The sequence below is a fragment of the Bos indicus genome, chromosome 26, assembly GCF_029378745.1.
Source record: "Bos indicus isolate NIAB-ARS_2022 breed Sahiwal x Tharparkar chromosome 26, NIAB-ARS_B.indTharparkar_mat_pri_1.0, whole genome shotgun sequence".
NCBI classification, from domain to species: domain Eukaryota; kingdom Metazoa; phylum Chordata; class Mammalia; order Artiodactyla; family Bovidae; genus Bos; species Bos indicus.
In genome coordinates, this window is record NC_091785.1 from 18015198 (window position 1) to 18033365 (window position 18168).

Genomic DNA, 18168 nt, shown 5'->3' on the forward strand with positions numbered 1-18168 from the left:
TTCAAGGTATCTCCTTCTTAATTCAATAACTTGTTGTTGTTCAGTGTTAAGTCTTGTTCAACTCTTTGAGACCCCATGGTGTCACTTTGCTACTACATGAAAGGAAAGTGAAAGTCACTCAGTCGTGTCTGACTCTTTGTGACCCCATGCACTGTAGCCCGCCAGGCTCCTCTGTCCGTGGAGTTTTGCAGGCAAGAATACTGAAGTGGCTTGCCATTCCCCTCTTGGGATCTTCCCAGCCCAGGGATCAAACCCAGGTCTCTTGCACTGCAGGCAGATTCTTTACCATCTTAGCCACCAGGGAAGCTTGCTATTATCTAATTTCATCAAGTAGACTCAATAATTAAGTAAACAGAAAATAAGCAAAAATAGAGCAGACTTCAGCAACACTATGAAACTATTTGACTCCATCCATCCCAGCTTCAGAATATACCTTCTTCTCAGGAGCACACTGAACATTTACTGAGACTAATCATATTCTGGGCCATAAAACATGTCTCAATAAATTTAAAGGGCTGAAATCATACAACATGTTCTTGGGCTACTATAGAATTAAGTTGGAAATCAACAGAAAGGTCTACAGAAAAACTAATTTTTGGAAACCAAATAACATGCTTCTAAATAACCCATGGTCAAAGAAATCAAAAGAGAATTTAGAAAACACTTTGAACTTAATCAAAATGAAAATACAACATAATAATCTTTGTGGGAAAACCTCCACAACTATAAGATAATAAATTTCTGTGGTTTAAGATACCTGCTGCTGCTGCTAAGTCGCTCAGTCGTGTCCGACTCTGTGCGATCCCACAGACGGCAGCCCACCAGGCTCCGCCATCCCTGGGATTCTCCAGGCAAGAACACTGGAGTGGGTTGCTATTTCCTTCTCCGATGCATGAAAGTGAAAAGTGAAAGGGAAGTTGCTCAGTCGTGTCCGACTCTTAGCGACCCCACCAGACTTCTCCATCCATGGGATTTTCCAGGCAAGAGTACTGGAGTGGGGTGCCATTGCCTTCTCCGTAAGCTACCTAGTCTTGTGGTATTTTGTTATGGCAAACCTAGCAAATTAATAACAAGCCCTAAACTGGAAATAACCCAAATGTCCATGCCATGCCATGCTGCTCAGTCATTTCTGACTCCTTATGACCCTATGGACTGTAGCCTGCCAGGCTCCTCTGTCCACAGAATTTTCCAGGCAAGAATAGTGGAGTGGGTTGCCAATTCCTGCTCCAGGGGATCTTCCTGACCCAGGGATCAAACCCATATGTCTTGCATCTTCTGCACTGGCAGGTAGATTCTTTACCACTGCACCACTTGGTAAGCCCCAACCCGAATGTTCATCAACAGATAAATGACTAAACAAATTTGGCAAATTTCGTCTTAATAAAGTGATTAGGGTTAGCATCACCCCATGATAAATCACGCCAGTCTCATTTGCGCCTGACATGATGCCTTGAGAAGAACACCCCATCTCTTTGGACGGCCTCTCTAAGTCCCAGAGTCCCCAGTCCCATAGTCCCTCATGAGAACACATCAGGTGAACCCAAACCAAAGGATATTCTACAAAATACCTGACCAGAACTCTTCAATTTCAAGGTCATGAAGAGCAAGTAAAGACTCAGTAACTGTCACAAACTAGAGACATAATGATTAATTGCACTGTGACATCTTTGACTGGACCCTGAACAGAAAAAGGACATTAGTGGAAAAACAGTCTGTAGTTTAGTTAATACTATTGCTTTAATGTTCATTTCTTAGCTTTGACAAATGTACCATGGTCATGCTAATGTTAAACTTTGTAAACTGGGTGAAGGGTATTTTCTTTGCAACTTTTATGTAAATCTAAAATTATTTCAAAACAAAAAGTTTAGATGTATGTAACTACATTTAACAGATTTCATTGTTTAACTGAAAATCAAATACTTTGGAATAAATCTAATGGAAGATATGTGAAACTTTCACTGAAAACTACACAATATTATAGATAGCAATTTTTAAAGACTCAGACAAATAGGATATATCATGTTCATGGATTGGAAGATTCAATATTGTTAAAATATTAATGTCCTCAAATTGATCTGCTGATTCAATGCAATCCTAATCAGAACCCCAGCAGAGCTTGTGTGTGTGTGTGTGTGCAAATCAACAGATTCTAAAATTCAGATAGACCACAAAAGGGCTAAGAATACCCAAGGTGATCCTGAAGAACAAAAAATGGTACCAGGCAACTTATACTATCTGACATCAAGACTATTACAAAGGTACAGCAACTAACACACTACAAGGAAAGACAAATTGATCAGTGGAATGTAACTGAAAGACCAGAAACCAATCCATACATGTATGGTCACCTGATTTACGACAAAGATAACACTACAGTGAGGAAAAGATAATATTTCAGTAAATAGTGTTTAGGCAATTGGGTAACAACACGGAAAAAAACATATCTTGATCACTACTTCATTCTACACACAAAAATCAATTCCAACCAGATTTCAGATCTACTTGTGAAAGATGAAACAAAATTCTTAGAAGAGGACATCTTCTTCTCCTTGAAGTAGGCAAAACTTTTAAAAACACTACACGAAAGCACTAACCAAAAATTTAAAAATTGATATATTGGACTATATGAAAATTAACAGCTCAAAATAAAATACCATTATGAAAATGAAAAAACAATGCACAGAATGGGGTAAAATATTCAAAATACATATATTCTACAAAAGACTCATATTCAGAATATATAAAGAACTATATGTAAAAAACAACTTTATAAGTAAAAGATACATAAAGAAATACAAAGACAACCTAACAGAAAAACAGCAAAAGATGAATAGGTATATTACCCCAAAATGGGCAGAAATGGCCACTAAATACTATGTGAAAAAGTGCTCAATGTTGTTAGTTATCTCCAGAATGGCTACAGTGAAAAAGTGAAAAATGCTCCAGATGTTGGAGCATCCAAAACACTTCTATACTAATGGTGAGAATGTGAATTAATGCAATTATTTTGGGGAAACTATTTGGCAATACCTACTAAAACTAAACATACTCTATAAACCAGCAATTCCACTCATATAGGTATATACCCAATAGAATTGGAGACAGATGTACACTAAAAGATATGTACCAGAATATTCACTGGAATGTGATTTGTAATAGTAAAATACTGGAAACTATCCAAAGGCCCCAAACGGTAAACACATAAAATTTAATACATTCACACAATGAACAGTACTTACCAATGAGAATGAATGGACCACAAATCCATGTAGAAATATAGATAAAGCTCACAATATTCAGCAAAAGACCCTTCATCCCAAAATACATACTGTATACTTACAACTTTTTAAATTTAAGAACAAGTAAAACTAGTCTTGGTGCTAGAAGTTGGGATAATAATTTTCTTTGTAAGAAAGGATATGTAGGGACTGGGCCCAAGCTAGTGTTCAGTTTGTGAAATCAACACACCATGGACTTCTACTGATGGAAGAAACAATCCCAGAATTTCAATATTTTGAGAACAACATTTGTTCACAGTATGTATTCATTGAAAGTTAGGAGAGTGGTTCAGCTCATTAGAATTACTCAGGGACCCGAGCTGACAGAGAGCTGCTACTTAGAATGTTTCTGGTTGTCATCCCACAAAGAAAAAAAGTGCCGGGAGGGTGTTGCATCAACACTCAAATGACCCAGCCTACAATCACATGTAACACTTCTGCTCACAATTAGCTCATTGACTAAAAGGAGTCCCACGGTCCCACTCAACCACAAGGGGACAGGACATGCAGTGCTACTGTGTCCAGAAGAGGAGAGAACCTGAAAAACATAAACATACTGTGCCATGTTGTCAGCCAATATTCTTCTGGAACACAATTTCTGGTAGCTACATGGTACTAGCTACAGGCAATCTCATTACATACACAACCAATTCCTTTTGTTGAATATTAATTTGGTTCTTTTTGTTTCTGCTAATATTGAATACATCAGTTTTGCTCTTTTGTCCACTGTCTTGCTTAAGAGTCCTCAAATGGGCTCAAATTTCTGCCCTTTTGAGCATCTTGTGAGGATACAGTGTTTTGGTGGTACAGTTCAGTCGCTCAGTTGTGTCTGACTCTTTGCGACCCATTGATTTGGTGCTGCAACAGCTGCTAACTGGATATAGAAGGTTTGTTTCACAATTCCTTTGTTTTGAAATGTATTTTGTTAAGTTTTGTTGCTGTTAATTATTTTGGGTTTCCCTATTGGTGTTACTGATTTAGATGGTTTTTAGCCAAGAGGTAGCCATACATTTCTCATATATACCTCCTAGAACACTTCTAGTGCCTTAAACTTTGAATATGTTACACTGTCAAATGAAAACCAAATATTAATTACTATATTACATCATATTGAAATGAATAGGTTCAAACAAAACTGAGTTTATCTTACTTGATATCAGATCAGATCAGATCAGATCAGTTGCTCAGTTGTGTCCAACTCTTTGTGACCCCATGAATCGCAGCACACCAGGCCTCCCTGTCCATCACCAACTCCCAGAGTTCACTGAGACTCACGTCCATCGAGTCAGTGATGCCATCCAGCCATCTCATCCTCTGTCGTCCCCTTTTCCTCCTGCCCCCAATCCCTCCCAGCATCAGAGTCTTTTCCAATGAGTCCACTCTTCACATGAGGTGGCCAAAGTACTGGAGTTTCAGCTTTAGCATCATTCCTTCCAAAGAAATCCCAGGGCTGATTGATCTCCTTCAGAATGGACTGGTTGGATCTCCTTGCAGTCCAAGGGACTCTCAAGAGTCTTCCCAACACCACAGTTCAAAAGCATCAATTCTTCGGCGCTCAGCTTTCTTCACAGTCCAACTCTCACATCCATACATGACCACTGGAAAAACCATAGCCTTGACTAGACGAACCTTTGTGGGCAAAGTAATGTCTCTGCTTTTCAATATGCTATCTAGGTTGGTCATAACTTTCCTTCCAAGGAGTAAGCGTCTTTTAATTTCATGGCTGCAGTCACCATCTGTAGTGATTTTGGAGCCCAGAAAAATAAAGTCTGACACTGTTTCCACTGTTTCCCCATCTATTTCCCATGAAGTGGTGGGACTGGATGCCATGATCTTCGTTTTCTGAATGTTGAGCTTTAAGCCAACTTTTTCACGCTCCACTTTCACTTTCATCAAGAGGCTTTTGAGTTCTTCTTCACTTTCTGCCATAAGGGTGGTGTCATCTGCATGTCTGGGGTTATTGATACTTCTCCCGGCAATCTTGATTCCAGCTTGTGTTTCTTCCGGTCCAGCGTTTCTCATGATGTACTCTGCATATAAGTTAAATAAACAGGGTGACAATATACAGCCTTGACAAACTCCTTTTCCTATTTGGAACCAGTCTGTTGTTCCATGTCCAGTTCTAACTGTTGCTTCCTGATCTGCATACAGGTTTCTCAAGAGGCAGATCAGGTGGTCTGGTATTCCCATCTCTTTCAGAATTTTCCACAGTTTCTTGTGACCCACACAGTCAAAGGCTTTGGCATAGTCAATAAAGCAGAAATAGATGCTTTTCTGGAACTCTCTTGCTTTTTCTATGATCCAGCGGATGTTGGCAATTTATCTCTGGTTCCTCTGCCTTTTCTAAAACCAGCTTCAACATCAGGAAGTTCACGCTTCACATATTGCTGAAGCCTGGCTTGGAGAATTTTGAGCATTACTTTACTAGCGTGTGAGATGAGTGCAATTGTGCGGTAGTTTGAGCATTCTTTGGCATTGCCTTTCTTTGGGATTGGAATGAAAACTGACCTTTTCCAGTCCTGTGGCCACTGCTGAGTTTTCCAAATTTGCTGGCATATGGAGTGCAGCACTTTGACAGCATCATCTTTCAGGATTTGAAATAGCTCAACTGGAATTCCATCACCTCCACTAGCTTTGTTTGTAGTGATGCTTTCTAAGGCCCACTTGACTTCACATTCCAGGATGTCTGGCTCTAGGTCAGTGATCACACCATCGTGATTATCTTGGTTGTGAAGATCTTTTTTGTACAGTTCTTCTGTGTATTCTTGCCATCTCTTCTTAATATACCATAGTCCATATTACTGCAATTTTGCAATTCTATTTTATATGCCTTGGTGTTTTGTTAAAATCAACAAATACAAAATTATTTGTTTGAAACTTTCAGGTATTTGACAGTGATGAATCCTAATAAGTTAGACAACTTAAACTCTAAAGAAAACTTTGGAATACCTAATCCAACTTTCTTTTATCAATGCAGAAAACAAAGGCCAGAGAATTCAGTGACTGTTGAAGGTCATAAAACAAATCAACTGCCAAAAGAGATATTCAACAAATTTCAAAGGTATAATCACATCTTTGATCCTCAAATTTCTGAAAGGATTATAGATCAAAGAACTGACCAGTAGAGTTTTCCAGAATTAATAGTGTCAGACAATATGAAAGAGCATTCGTGCAGCAACATCTTTTTCTGTTTAGAAGACCTAGAGTGTATTGGCATCATTAATACTGCTTCTAGGAGAGTATCTGTCAAGAAGAATCTGACTGAGAGAATAAAAGCTTCAGAGAGATGTACAGAGTAATTTCTGAGAAGAGCTGTAAGGGGGAAATTTTTTGTGCTAAGGTGACATCAACTGCAAGCAACTTGTGGAAATTGTTTTCTTTTTTAAAGAATAAATGTGAGAAAAAGATTGAGATGTCATTCATCAATTTAGTGTATTCTCTTTCTTCTGAATATGAAATGTCATCCGTCCCATGAATAGATGAACTGTTCTTTGTTTTATGTTTCACTGCACCTACCCTACTTCAAGTCTTCCATACAGTGTGCCTGGGTATTTGTTACTTCTTTCAGTTGATCTGGGGAGAACTGTTATTGGATCAATAAGACAATGCTTGAGAAGAAATCATAGATCTGTGTTTCAGGCAAAATAATAAGAGTCATAGCATATGCAATCTTAGAAGTCATTCAGCATAACACAGGTTTTAGTGATAAATGTAAGTGCTCAAACTTTTGAAAAGGCATTTCAGGGAGGAATCCTAAATAAAAGAATAGTGATAGAAATTTATTTTTGAAAAAGAGTGGAAATTGGTTAGTAGAATTATTAGATATATTCTAATGCTTTTGTCATTTTTCAAAAATAACTGCTATTAGTCAGCTCAAGAACTTCAACGCTCTGACACAGAAATTCCATAAAATGATGTAAAAACTTCAAAGAGTTAGTGGATAAGTATTTGTTAAATGTCAATAGCACAATGTTTAATTTATAGCAACTAGGTAAAAGGGAAGTTTGACAACTCTCTTTTAATACATACAAAAAGCCAGGCTAGCATTTACCTTGATCTGTGATGTACCACAGTGGAAAAAATAAGGATGAAATTATTGAATCTCAAGTTTAAATTGCTTCATCTATCTGTTTTGTGTGAATTTTGAGTAAGGTTGTTATTGTTCAGTCACTAAGTCGCGTCCAACTCTTTGTGACCCATGAATGCCAGGCTTCCCTGTCCTTCGCCATCTCCCGGAGTTTGCTCAAACTCATGTCCGTTGAGTTTGTGATGCCATCCAACCATCTCCTCCTGTCACCCCCTTCTCCTCTTGCCCTTAATCTTTCCCAGCATCAGAATCTTTTCCAATGAGTTGGCTCTTCACATCAGCGGCCAAAGTATTGGAGTTTCAGCTTAGTATCGGTCCTTCCAATGAATATTCAGGGTTGATTTCCTTTAGGATTGACTGGTTTGATCTTGCTGTCCAAGGACTCTGCAGAGTCTTCTCCAGCACCACATTTTGAAAGCATCAGTTCTTTGGTGTTTAGCTTTCTTTATGGCTCAGCTCTCACATCAGTGTTTTGTTTCCCCTGTTTCTAAATAAGATAAAAAAAAAAAAATACAGGGAACTATAGTCAGTATCTTGTAAAAACCTGTAATGGAAAATAATTTTAAAAATAATACAAGTGTATATGTATAACTGAATCACCTTGCTGTACACCTGAATCATTGCAAGTCAACTATACTTCAATAAAATATATATATTTAAAAAATACTTAACTTGTAGAATAATTTTAAGTATTAAATGAAATAAGGCAGGTAAAGTGCTTAGCTCAGGACTTAGCTTAGAGTCCTCACTCAATAAATTTTGAGGACTATTAGTCTTCTATCATTATAATAACGTAGCTCCCTTCATTATTCCACAAATTCATGTAAGTTACTCTGATTTTTTTTATCTTAAGTTGATAGGTACTTAAGATCTCTGAATTGTCTTTTTGCAGTAATAATTACTGTATTCCTACAAGGAACATAAGTAAGAGTCATCCACAATGAAGTACTCTTTTTTTGGCCCCACCGTACAGCATTTGGGATCTTAGTTTCCTGACCAGAGACAGAACCCGTGTCCCCTGCAGTGGAAGCACAGAGTCTTAACCATTGGACTGCCAGGGAAGTCCCCTGCAGTGGAAGCATAGAGTCTTAACCACTAGACTGCCAGGGAAATCTTGAAACTACTCTTTTTGATAATCTAGTTTTATATCATATATATCAATCACATTATGAGGCTTCCCTGGTGGCTCAGTAGCAAAGAATCCACCTGCAATGCAGGAGACACAAGAGGTGTGGGTTTGGTCCCTGGGTTGGGAAGATCCCTGGAGAAGGAAACATCAATCCACGCCAGTTCTTGCCTGGAAAATCCCATTGATAGAGGAGCCTGGTGGATTACAGTCCGTGGGGTTGCAAAGAGTGGGACATGACTGACATGTGTACATGCATCAATCATATTATATCAAATATCATATCATATCACACTCCTAGAGGCCAGCATTGAAAGACCATTGTTTAAGGAGTGAGCAGATATAAATTCTATGCTCAGCTCTATCTATCTGTTCTGCCTTCCATCCTTGAAGTTGATTTAAATAAACCTCTAATGACTCTGGCATCTGCATCTTCAGACCCATGAAAATGACCTGGTCTGGGAGTTATTCGCATCACCTCTATTCACAGTTCATTGACCAAAACAAGTCATCCAATTGCTTGGGTAGCTGGTATATAGCAGGCTCTGAATAACCAATCTTTCAAAAAATTAAATGAAAACAAACTAGAATGGTTAAGTGAAAAGTGAAAGTGAAGTCGCTCAGTCGTGTCCGACTCTTAGCGACCCCATGGACTGCAGCCCACCAGGCTCCTCCGTCCTGGAGTGGGGTGCCATTGCCTTCTCTGTCATTTAGCCTAATTCAGTTGTATTTTATACCTTTCTAGGCTTTAAAAATTGTAACAAATTTTCCATGGAAACAACCTTCTTGTGCTATTTACTTATAAATAACTTCTTTCTGGTGATTCTTTTTTCTTACAACTACCTAACAAAGACAATAGTGAACTATTTCTTTTTTTTTTTTTTGAAGAGCAGATGAACATAATACTATACTTTTTACTTTCATGCTTTGGAGAAGGAAATGGCAACCCACTCCAGTGTTCTTGCCTGGAGAATCCCAGGGACGGGGAAGCCTGGTGGGCTGCCGTCTCTGCGGTTGCACAGAGTTGGACACGACTGAAGCGACTTAGCAGCAGATAACTGTAATTCAGCATAAGATGTGATCCCAAGGGCTTAAGGGGGAAAAAGGGTTCATTCACTCCTTAAAATAAGTAAAAACCAATGCTGAAGATATTTAAGGTTTATCCCTACATCCTCTTGAAACTGCTTATATCTTAGTCAATTCTATTGTCATTTGGGAAAATACTTCAGAAACTTAAATTCCCACTTAACATTAGTGGCTTCACCACGCATGCCCACATTCTGAGAGCCAGAATGGAGCAGCATTACCCGGTGTAGCAGGTAGTCCTTTAATGCCCCACTCCTATGCCCTTGAACCTTATCATTTTGGTATATAGCTGCTCAAGACTTCCATTTACCAGCACCTGCATTTCTGTATCTGAGGGCGTTCTCTGGCTCCTGGAGCCTGCTCTGCCGATAGACAGTGCAAGCAGAAGTCCGGGAAATTAATCCTTCCCCTGAACTCTGAACAGCTCTCAACCAATGATTAAAGGGCTTATGTGTAAGTACTCCAGCTCCCTATCTCATCTTTCAGGTGGTTCATCTGAGGCACTGTCTTAGACTTCCCCAGAGAGATTTATTTCAGTTACCCACAGTAGGAATTTAAGAATGTATCCTTAATTGGTTCCTTATTCTTGTTTCACTTCCCCACTCCATATTGATGTTTCTTGGAATCATCTCTGAAATAGACTGTGTGCGTGATTAGTTGCTTCGGTCGTGTCTCTTTGCGACCCAATGGAATGTAGTTCACCAGGCTCCTCTGTCCATGGGATTCTTCAGGCAAGAACACTGGAGTGGGTTGCCATGTCCACCTCCAGGGGATCTTCCCCGACCCAGGGATCGAATCTGCATCTCGTCTTTTGTGTTGGCAGCCAGGTTGTTTACTACTAGCACCATCTGGGAAGCCCCCTGAAATAGACTACTTGAATTTAAATTCTTGTCCCAGGCTTTAAGACCCTGGCTCATGGGATCTACACAGATCTACCGGTATGGCCAGTTTACTCAGGGTAGCTGCACCCATTCACACTCTCACCTAAGGGCTCCTATTTCTCAACAACACTGACAACTTTTAGATTCATCCCACAGTTTCATAGTTTTATTTTGTGTTTCTGTGATTACTAGGGAAACCTGGTATTTCTTCATACACCTGTGGGCCATATGGTGTTCATACCTTTGGATTTCCCATTTAAGCTCTTTTCCATTTCCCATCGGGTTACCTATATTTGATTTGAAATATTTCCCTGTATATTTTAGACATCAATCCTTTAGATGTTGCAAACATCTTCTCCCAGTCTGTCAAGTATCTGTTAAATTCGTGGAATAAGCCTGTATATATGATGTCCTTTGTAGACTGTTAATTCTGATGTATTATAGATATATAATGTCTTTGGCAGGTCTGATTTACAAAGTTATCCCACACCAAAGCCACACAGACGTTATTCTCCAAGATCTCCCTCTTCCTATGCTGCTGCTGCTAAGTCACTTCAGTTGTGTCCGACTCTATGTGACCCCATAGATGGCAGCCCACCAGGCTCCCCCGTCCCTGGGATTCTCCAGGCAAGAACACTGGAGTGGGTTGCCATTTCCTTCTCCAATGCATGAAAGTGAAAAGTGAAAGTGAAGTTGCTCAGTCCTGTCTGACCCTCAGTGAACCCATGGACTGCAGCCTTCCAGGCTCCTCTGTTCATGGGATTTTCCAGGCAGGAGTACTGGAGTGGGGTACCACAGTAGTGCTAGCACCACCCTAGCAGAGTGAATCTCTCCTTGTCACACCTCAGATAGTCTGGAAGCAGAAGGTAAGGTGGACCTTGGGACGCAAAAGTTTTATTAAAGATTAGCATCTGTGAAAGGGAAGGAAACAGAACTGGCCAGAGAAAGTAATTGCAGGTTGATAAAGCAAGTTGATAATCACAGGCTGATACAGGTTTATAATGCCACAGGCAATCCAGTGAAGCACTCTGGAACAAACACTATGAATCGACAGAGTGTCCTGCATCAGGCTGAAATGGCCAGTCTTTTAGAGTCCACTTGCCCTCAGTCACCATCCTGGCAGCCCTGGAAGGATGTGACCTTGGGCAAGACAGTTCCCAGCAGGTGAGGCTGACCCTGAAGCAGCTGAGAGCTGGAGGCTGTATAGTGGCTGCCCTCCCAGCAGCTGGGCAGTGAGTTCTTCTTCAAAGGAGGATCTATGTTCCACATCTCCACATCTAACAGACTTTAAAAAAAATCGACATCATAATTATACATAGATCTTCTTTATTCTTCTTTATAAATTTGGGAAGATTTCTTTGTGCTCCTTCTGGAATTTTGGTTGGAATGGTAAAGAATGTATGCCATTCAATGTGGGGAGAGTAGTGTACCAAGGACATGACATTTGGTTGGTAGCCAGATAGATGAAGCTCTGGATAAGGAGTGGCAGAGGCAGCAGGCCAGAAAGGCAGCCAGTATAGTCAGGGGATTGTTAAATACAGAGGGGATCAAGCAAATAATTATACATATATTGAAGTTGATATATATATTAAAAAAATGGGAACCTAGTTTCACTGTCAAAGGGGGGATTTACAAATCTAGAGCAGGAAAATGCTTACAAGTACTCAGAGATGCTGGACTGGAATCTACTGCATCAGTACAAACTCACAATTTTAAAATATATTTAGTGATAGATGTAGAAATAGATATTTCTTAGCTCTTACAGCTTGAAAGAACCTAGATGCCAGGATACCTCCATAGCAGGAAACACACTGAGAACCCAGATCTTGATTTCTGATTCCAGAGTGGAGGCAGGGAAAATACAAAATGAACCTATAACAGCTGAGTTGAATCAGAAAGTAAGGAAGTTTTTATAGAATGATGGGGATATGCCATCAGGACAAAACGTCAGCCTAAGGGGACTCCCACTGGCCAAATATGGGGCCTTTGAGCAAGAAAACAAATAACTAGAGCAAAACGTTACAACCCACTGAATGAGACAGGAATCTATGAATCCATTTGGAAATAAATAAGTAAATGAATGAATGAATAAATAGAAAGGAAAACTCTTCTTTACATTAGAATGTTAGCTAGCAAATACAGAAGAAATGGTGGAGTAAGAAAATCACCATTTGATCATCATTGTGATAAGTGATTCAGGCAGGAATTAATGGATGTTAAGACTGGTAGGTGAAGTGAGGAACAGAATATTAGCATAATCTCAGAATATCTCTTTGCAAAACATTTACCATGTATAAAGGGAATAATGTGATTTTTATGGTAGAGAAGATCACTTGACCAGATGAGTAAAGCTCTTATCACAGTTGATATCATGACATCATGAGTCCCCAGAAAGGTGTAAAGAAAAGTGCTGCCTCATTTCTGTGGTTCTCTTGTCAAATGTATGGCCTGAGTCTAGTCATGAGAAACCACAAGGGATCTAGTTGAGGGTCATCCTATGGAATGAAAAGCCTGTTCTTTTTAAAACTGTCAAGGTCATGAAAAATAAGGCAAGACTGAGAAATTGTTCCAGATTCAAGGAGACTAAAATACATGACAATTAAATTCAACATAATTTCCTGCATGGTATTTTGGATCAGAAAAGGAAAAAACATATTGTTGGCACAGAGAGTGACATTTTAATGGAGTTTGGGTTGTATCAATGTTGCTTTCCTGACTTGGAAGGTTATGCAATGGTTATGAAGGACAGCACCTTTGCTTTGTGGATATACACACTGGATGTTTAGGGCTGATAGGGTATCAAGCCTATAGATTTCTAAGATTGTTCCGAAAAAGACTCAACCAAAACAAGACCATATATAAAGATACAGAGAGTAAGAGAGAGAAAGCAGATATGGCAAGATATCAACAATTAAGGAATCTAAATAAAAAGGATATGGGAGTTCTTACAACTTCTATTTAACTTCAGATTATTTCAAAATCAGTTCAGTTCAGTCGCTCAGTCATGTCCGACTCTTTGCAACCCCATGGACTGCAGCACACCAGGCCTCCCTGTCCATCACCAATTCTTGGAGTTTACTCAAACTCATGTCATTGAGTCGGTGATGCCATCTAACCATCTCATCCTCTATTGTCCCCTTCTCCTCCTGCCTTCAGTCTTTCCCAGCATCAGGGTCTTTTCCAATGAGTCAGGTCTTTGCATCAGGTGGCCAAAGTATTGGAATTTCAACATCAGTCCTTCCAATGAACATTGAGGACTAATTTCCTTTAGGATGGACTGGTTGGATCTCCTTGCAGTCCAAGAGACTCTCAAGAGTCTTCTTCAACACCACAGTTCAAAAGCATCAATTCTTCAGCCCTCAGCTTTCTTTATAGTCCAACTCTTACATCCATACATGACTACTGGAAAAACCACAGCCTTGACTAGATGGACCTTTGTTGACAAAGTAATGTCTCTGCTTTTTAATATGCTGTCTAGGTTGGTCATAGTCAATAAAGCAGAAATACGTGTTTTTCTGGAACTCTCTTGCTTTTTCCATGATCCAGCAGATGTTGGCAATTTGATCTCTGGTTCCTCTGCCTTTTCTAAAACCAGCTTGAACATCTGGAGATTCATGGTTCACATATTGCTGAAGCCTGGCTTGGAGAATTTTGAGCATTACTTTACTAGCGTGTGAGATGAGTGCAATTGTGCGGTAGTTTGAGCATTCATTGGCATTGCCTTTCTTTGGGATTGGAATGAAAACTGACCTTTTCCAGTCCTGTGGCCACTGTTGAGTTTTCCAAATTTGCTGGCATATGGACTGCAGCACTTTGACGGCATCATCTTCCAGGATTTGAAATAGCTCAACTGGAATTCCATCACCTCCACTAGCTTCGTTCATAGTGATGCTTTCTAAGGTCCACTTGACTTCACATTCCAGGATGTCTGGCTCTAGGTCAGTGATCACACCATCGTGATTATCTTGGTCGTGAAGATCTTTTTTGTACAGTTCTTCTGTGTATTCTTATCACCTCTTCTTAATATCTTCTGCTTCTTTTAGGTCCATACCATTTCTGTCCTTTGTCGAGCCCATCTTTGCATGAAATGTTCCCTTGGTATCTCTAATTTTCTTGAAGAGATCTCTAGTCTTTCCCATTCTGTTGTTTTCCTCTATTTCTTTGCATTGATCGCTGTGTGGATCACAATAAACTGTGGAAAATTCTGAAAGAGATGGGAATACCAGACCACCTGATCTGCCTCTTGAGAAATCTATATGCAGGTCAGGAAGCAACAGTTAGAACTGGACATGGAACAACAGACTGGTTCCAAATAGGAAAAGGAGTACATCAAGGCTGTATATTGTCACCCTGCTTATTTAACTTATATGCGGAGTACATCATGAGAAACGCTGGGCTGGAAGAAGCACAAGCTGGAATCAAGATTGCCAGGAGAAATATCAATAGCCTCAGATATGCTGATGACACCACCCTTATGGCACAAAATGAAGAGGAACTAAAAAGCCTGTTGATGAAAGTGAAAGAGGAGAGGGAAAAAGTTGGCTTAAAACTCAACATTCAGAAAACTAAGATTATGGCATCTGGTCCCATTACTTCATGGGGAATATATGGGGAAACAGTGGAAACAGTGACTGACTTTACTTTTTGGGGGGCTCCAAAATCACTGCAGATGGTGATTACAGCCATGAAATTAAAAGACGCTTACTCCTTAGAAGGAAAGTTATGACCAACCTAGATAGCATATTAAAAAGCAGAGACAGTACTTTGCCAACAAAGGTCTGTCTAGTCAAGGCTGTGGTTTTTCCAGTAGTCATGTATGGATGTGAGAGCTGGACTGTGAAGAAAGCTGAGCGCCAAAGAATTGATGCTTTTGAACTGTGGTGTTGGAGAAGACTCTTGAGAGTCTCTTGGACTGCAAGGAGATCCAACCAGTCCATCCTAAAGGAAATTAGTCCTCAATGTTCATTGGAAGGACTGATGCTGAAGCTGAAACTCCAATACTTTGGCCACCTCATGTAAAGAGTTCATTGGAAAAGACCCTGATGCTGGGAGGGATTGGGGGCAGGAGGAAAAGGGGACGACAGAGATGAGATGGCTGGATGGCATCACCGACTCAATGGACATGAGTTTAGGTAAATTCTGGGAGTTGGTGATGGACAGGGAGGCCTGGCGTGCTGTGATTTATGGGGTTGCAAAGAGTCGGACACAACTGAGCAACTGAACTGAACTGAAGGCTGGTCATAACTTTTCTTCCAAGGAGTAAGCATCTTTTTATTTCATGGATGCAGTCACCATCTGCAGTGATTTTGGAGCCCAAGAAAATAAAGTCTGACACTGTTTCTCCATCTATTTGCCATAAAGTGATGGGACCAGATGCCATGATCTTCGTTTTCTGAATGCTGAGCTTTAAGCCAACTTTTTCACTCTCCTCTTTTGCTTTCATCAAGAGGCTCTTTAGTTCTCCACTTTCTGACATAACGGTGTGTCATCTGCATATCTGAGGTAATTGATATTTCTCCAAGCAAAATACATATTTTTATTTATTTATGGTCATGCTGTACAACTTGTGGGATCCTAGTTCCCTGACCAGGGATCGAACCCAGATTCAAGCAGTGAAAGCACCAAGCTCTAACAGCTGGACCACCAGGGAATTCCCATACATATTCATATATAAAATAAACATAAAAACATAAGTCTGTACGAAAGTTTGTGCACAAATATTCATAGGAGCATTATCTATAATACCTCCAAAGTGAAAACAATAAAAATATCCATCAACTGGAATGGATAGAAAAAAATAGTATAGCCATAGGATGAAATATTATTTGGCAATAAAAAGGAAATAGATACTGATAACTGTTCCATCATGAATGAACCTTGAAAATACTATGTTCAGTCAAAGCAACCAGTCACAGAATACCACAATTTGTATGAGTCCATTTATGTGAAATATCTACAGTAAGAAAATCCATAGAGACAGAAAGTAAATTAGTTGTTGCCAAGGGTTGGGGGGGACTGAGGAGTAACTGTTACTCATTTGTGCTTCCAACTTCATACCTCAAATTACAGAATCTGTATCTCATATTTGAGTTGATCTCTGAAGTCGCTAGGATTCTCTTAAATTTGTACGTCAGGCTCTTAAAGAGATTGTGTTGCGAAAGTAATAGCCTTGACTTGATGATTTTTAAACAACTTATATGGGGTAATTGGAAAATATATTAATTATTAACTCATTTTAGAGTTGCATGTTGTTCATTTATTTGAAACTTTGAAACATACTTCCTGAAACCATAGAAACTTGGTTAAAAGCTACAGAAGACAAATCCACCACCTAGCGGTGAAGACAGGAAGTTTCAGGTGGGCGATACAAGGTGTCTTGCCATCACACGTTCAAGACGGCTGTCCACAGCTCTTTTATCTTGCATTTGTCTTGTTCCCTCATGACTCAGAATAGTTTCATGTACACAGAATACGTCCTGAGGTAATAGTTTGTTCATGTTCTGTTGACGTACTTTGAAGTCAATGAAGTATTCTGGACTTTCGAGAATTGTGGGAAAATCAATGGTTTTAAACTTGGGGGTGCTGAAAGTACCTTTCTACTCATACATTTCAAACCCCTCCTCCTCAAGAGGCCCGCCCAGTCCAGCTCTTTGGACACACCACTCCACAAGTGCCTGGTTCAGAGAATCAGGACCAAAGCCTTTGAAAAGGTAAAAATCAATACACCAATGGGATCCTTGAAGTCAAGTATTTAACGACTTTGTGTTACCTTCTACAGTAATTAAAATCAAGTCTTCAAACTTAAATTTAAATATCTAAAAGTAGGAATGCACCATCCTTAATCTTAAACTGCAAAAGTAGGGAAGAGGCCCGAATCCTAGGGTACTGGGCCTATTGGTAAAGGGAATCTTTACTATTTTTCCTTTTGGTTTTGCATTCTGCTCCCCCTCCTCCTGCCCCTGCACTTTTCTTTCCCTTTTCATCTTTTTTCTCTTTCTCCCTAATTAACAGTTCAGCAATTAAGATCAGCACTGCGTTTAAGTGGCATAGGTTGTGCGCTCAACAGGGTGCTTTAATTATTCCAGGTTTTCACCTGAAAATCCCCTTTGCCATCGAAAATATTTCTCTTCGAGTCCTTTCCTTAAATATTAAGCCATTTCCCAACACTCTGCTTTAATTATCGTTGTCTTCTTTCGAAATAGTCTCACTTTAGCACAATTTTTAAAAATCCCTTCCATACAACACAGGAGAGATTCTGAATACGCCAACTTTAGAATTTTGCCCGTGATCTGCCTTGCTGATAGTTTTCAAAATTTAGGACGGTCGATTTCAATTTTTTTACTGGGTTTACGAATGCCGTCTGCTTTTCAATAACCTAATAAAATGCATGCTTCTCACCTTTGGAAACTTTTGGGCTCAGTGCCTCCACGGGCATCCGGGCATTTATTCTTAACTCAGCTTCTTAGGCTCCTCGGAGGAACAGTTTCGACCTAGAAGTTCAGAGAAGCAGTTACACAGAACTTGCAACAGTTGGTGTCGGGCCACAGGCAGGTTGAAAATGATAAACAGGGATGATTTAAGAAACAAAAAGCACCGGGAAGGGAAAAGCAGGGACAGCCGTGGCCTTGGGGGACAGCGCGGCTGCGGCGCGAGGCCCGTGGGGCCGAGCTCCGGACGTGGGAAGCCGGAGACGGCCGAGAAGCAAGCACC

At 39.9% G+C, this 18168-nt stretch overlaps 1 long non-coding RNA gene across 1 annotated transcript; it reads right to left on the bottom strand.

Annotated features, from left to right (window-relative positions):
• Positions 1-3189: 3189 nt before the first annotated feature.
• On the bottom strand, positions 3190-18077 carry LOC109553128 (uncharacterized). Its single transcript, XR_002179969.2, has 2 exons — positions 17857-18077; positions 3190-7852 (listed from the first exon to the last, which is right to left on the bottom strand). It is a non-coding gene; the product is annotated as an uncharacterized lncRNA (long non-coding RNA).
• Between the last annotated feature and the right edge of the window lie 91 nt (positions 18078-18168).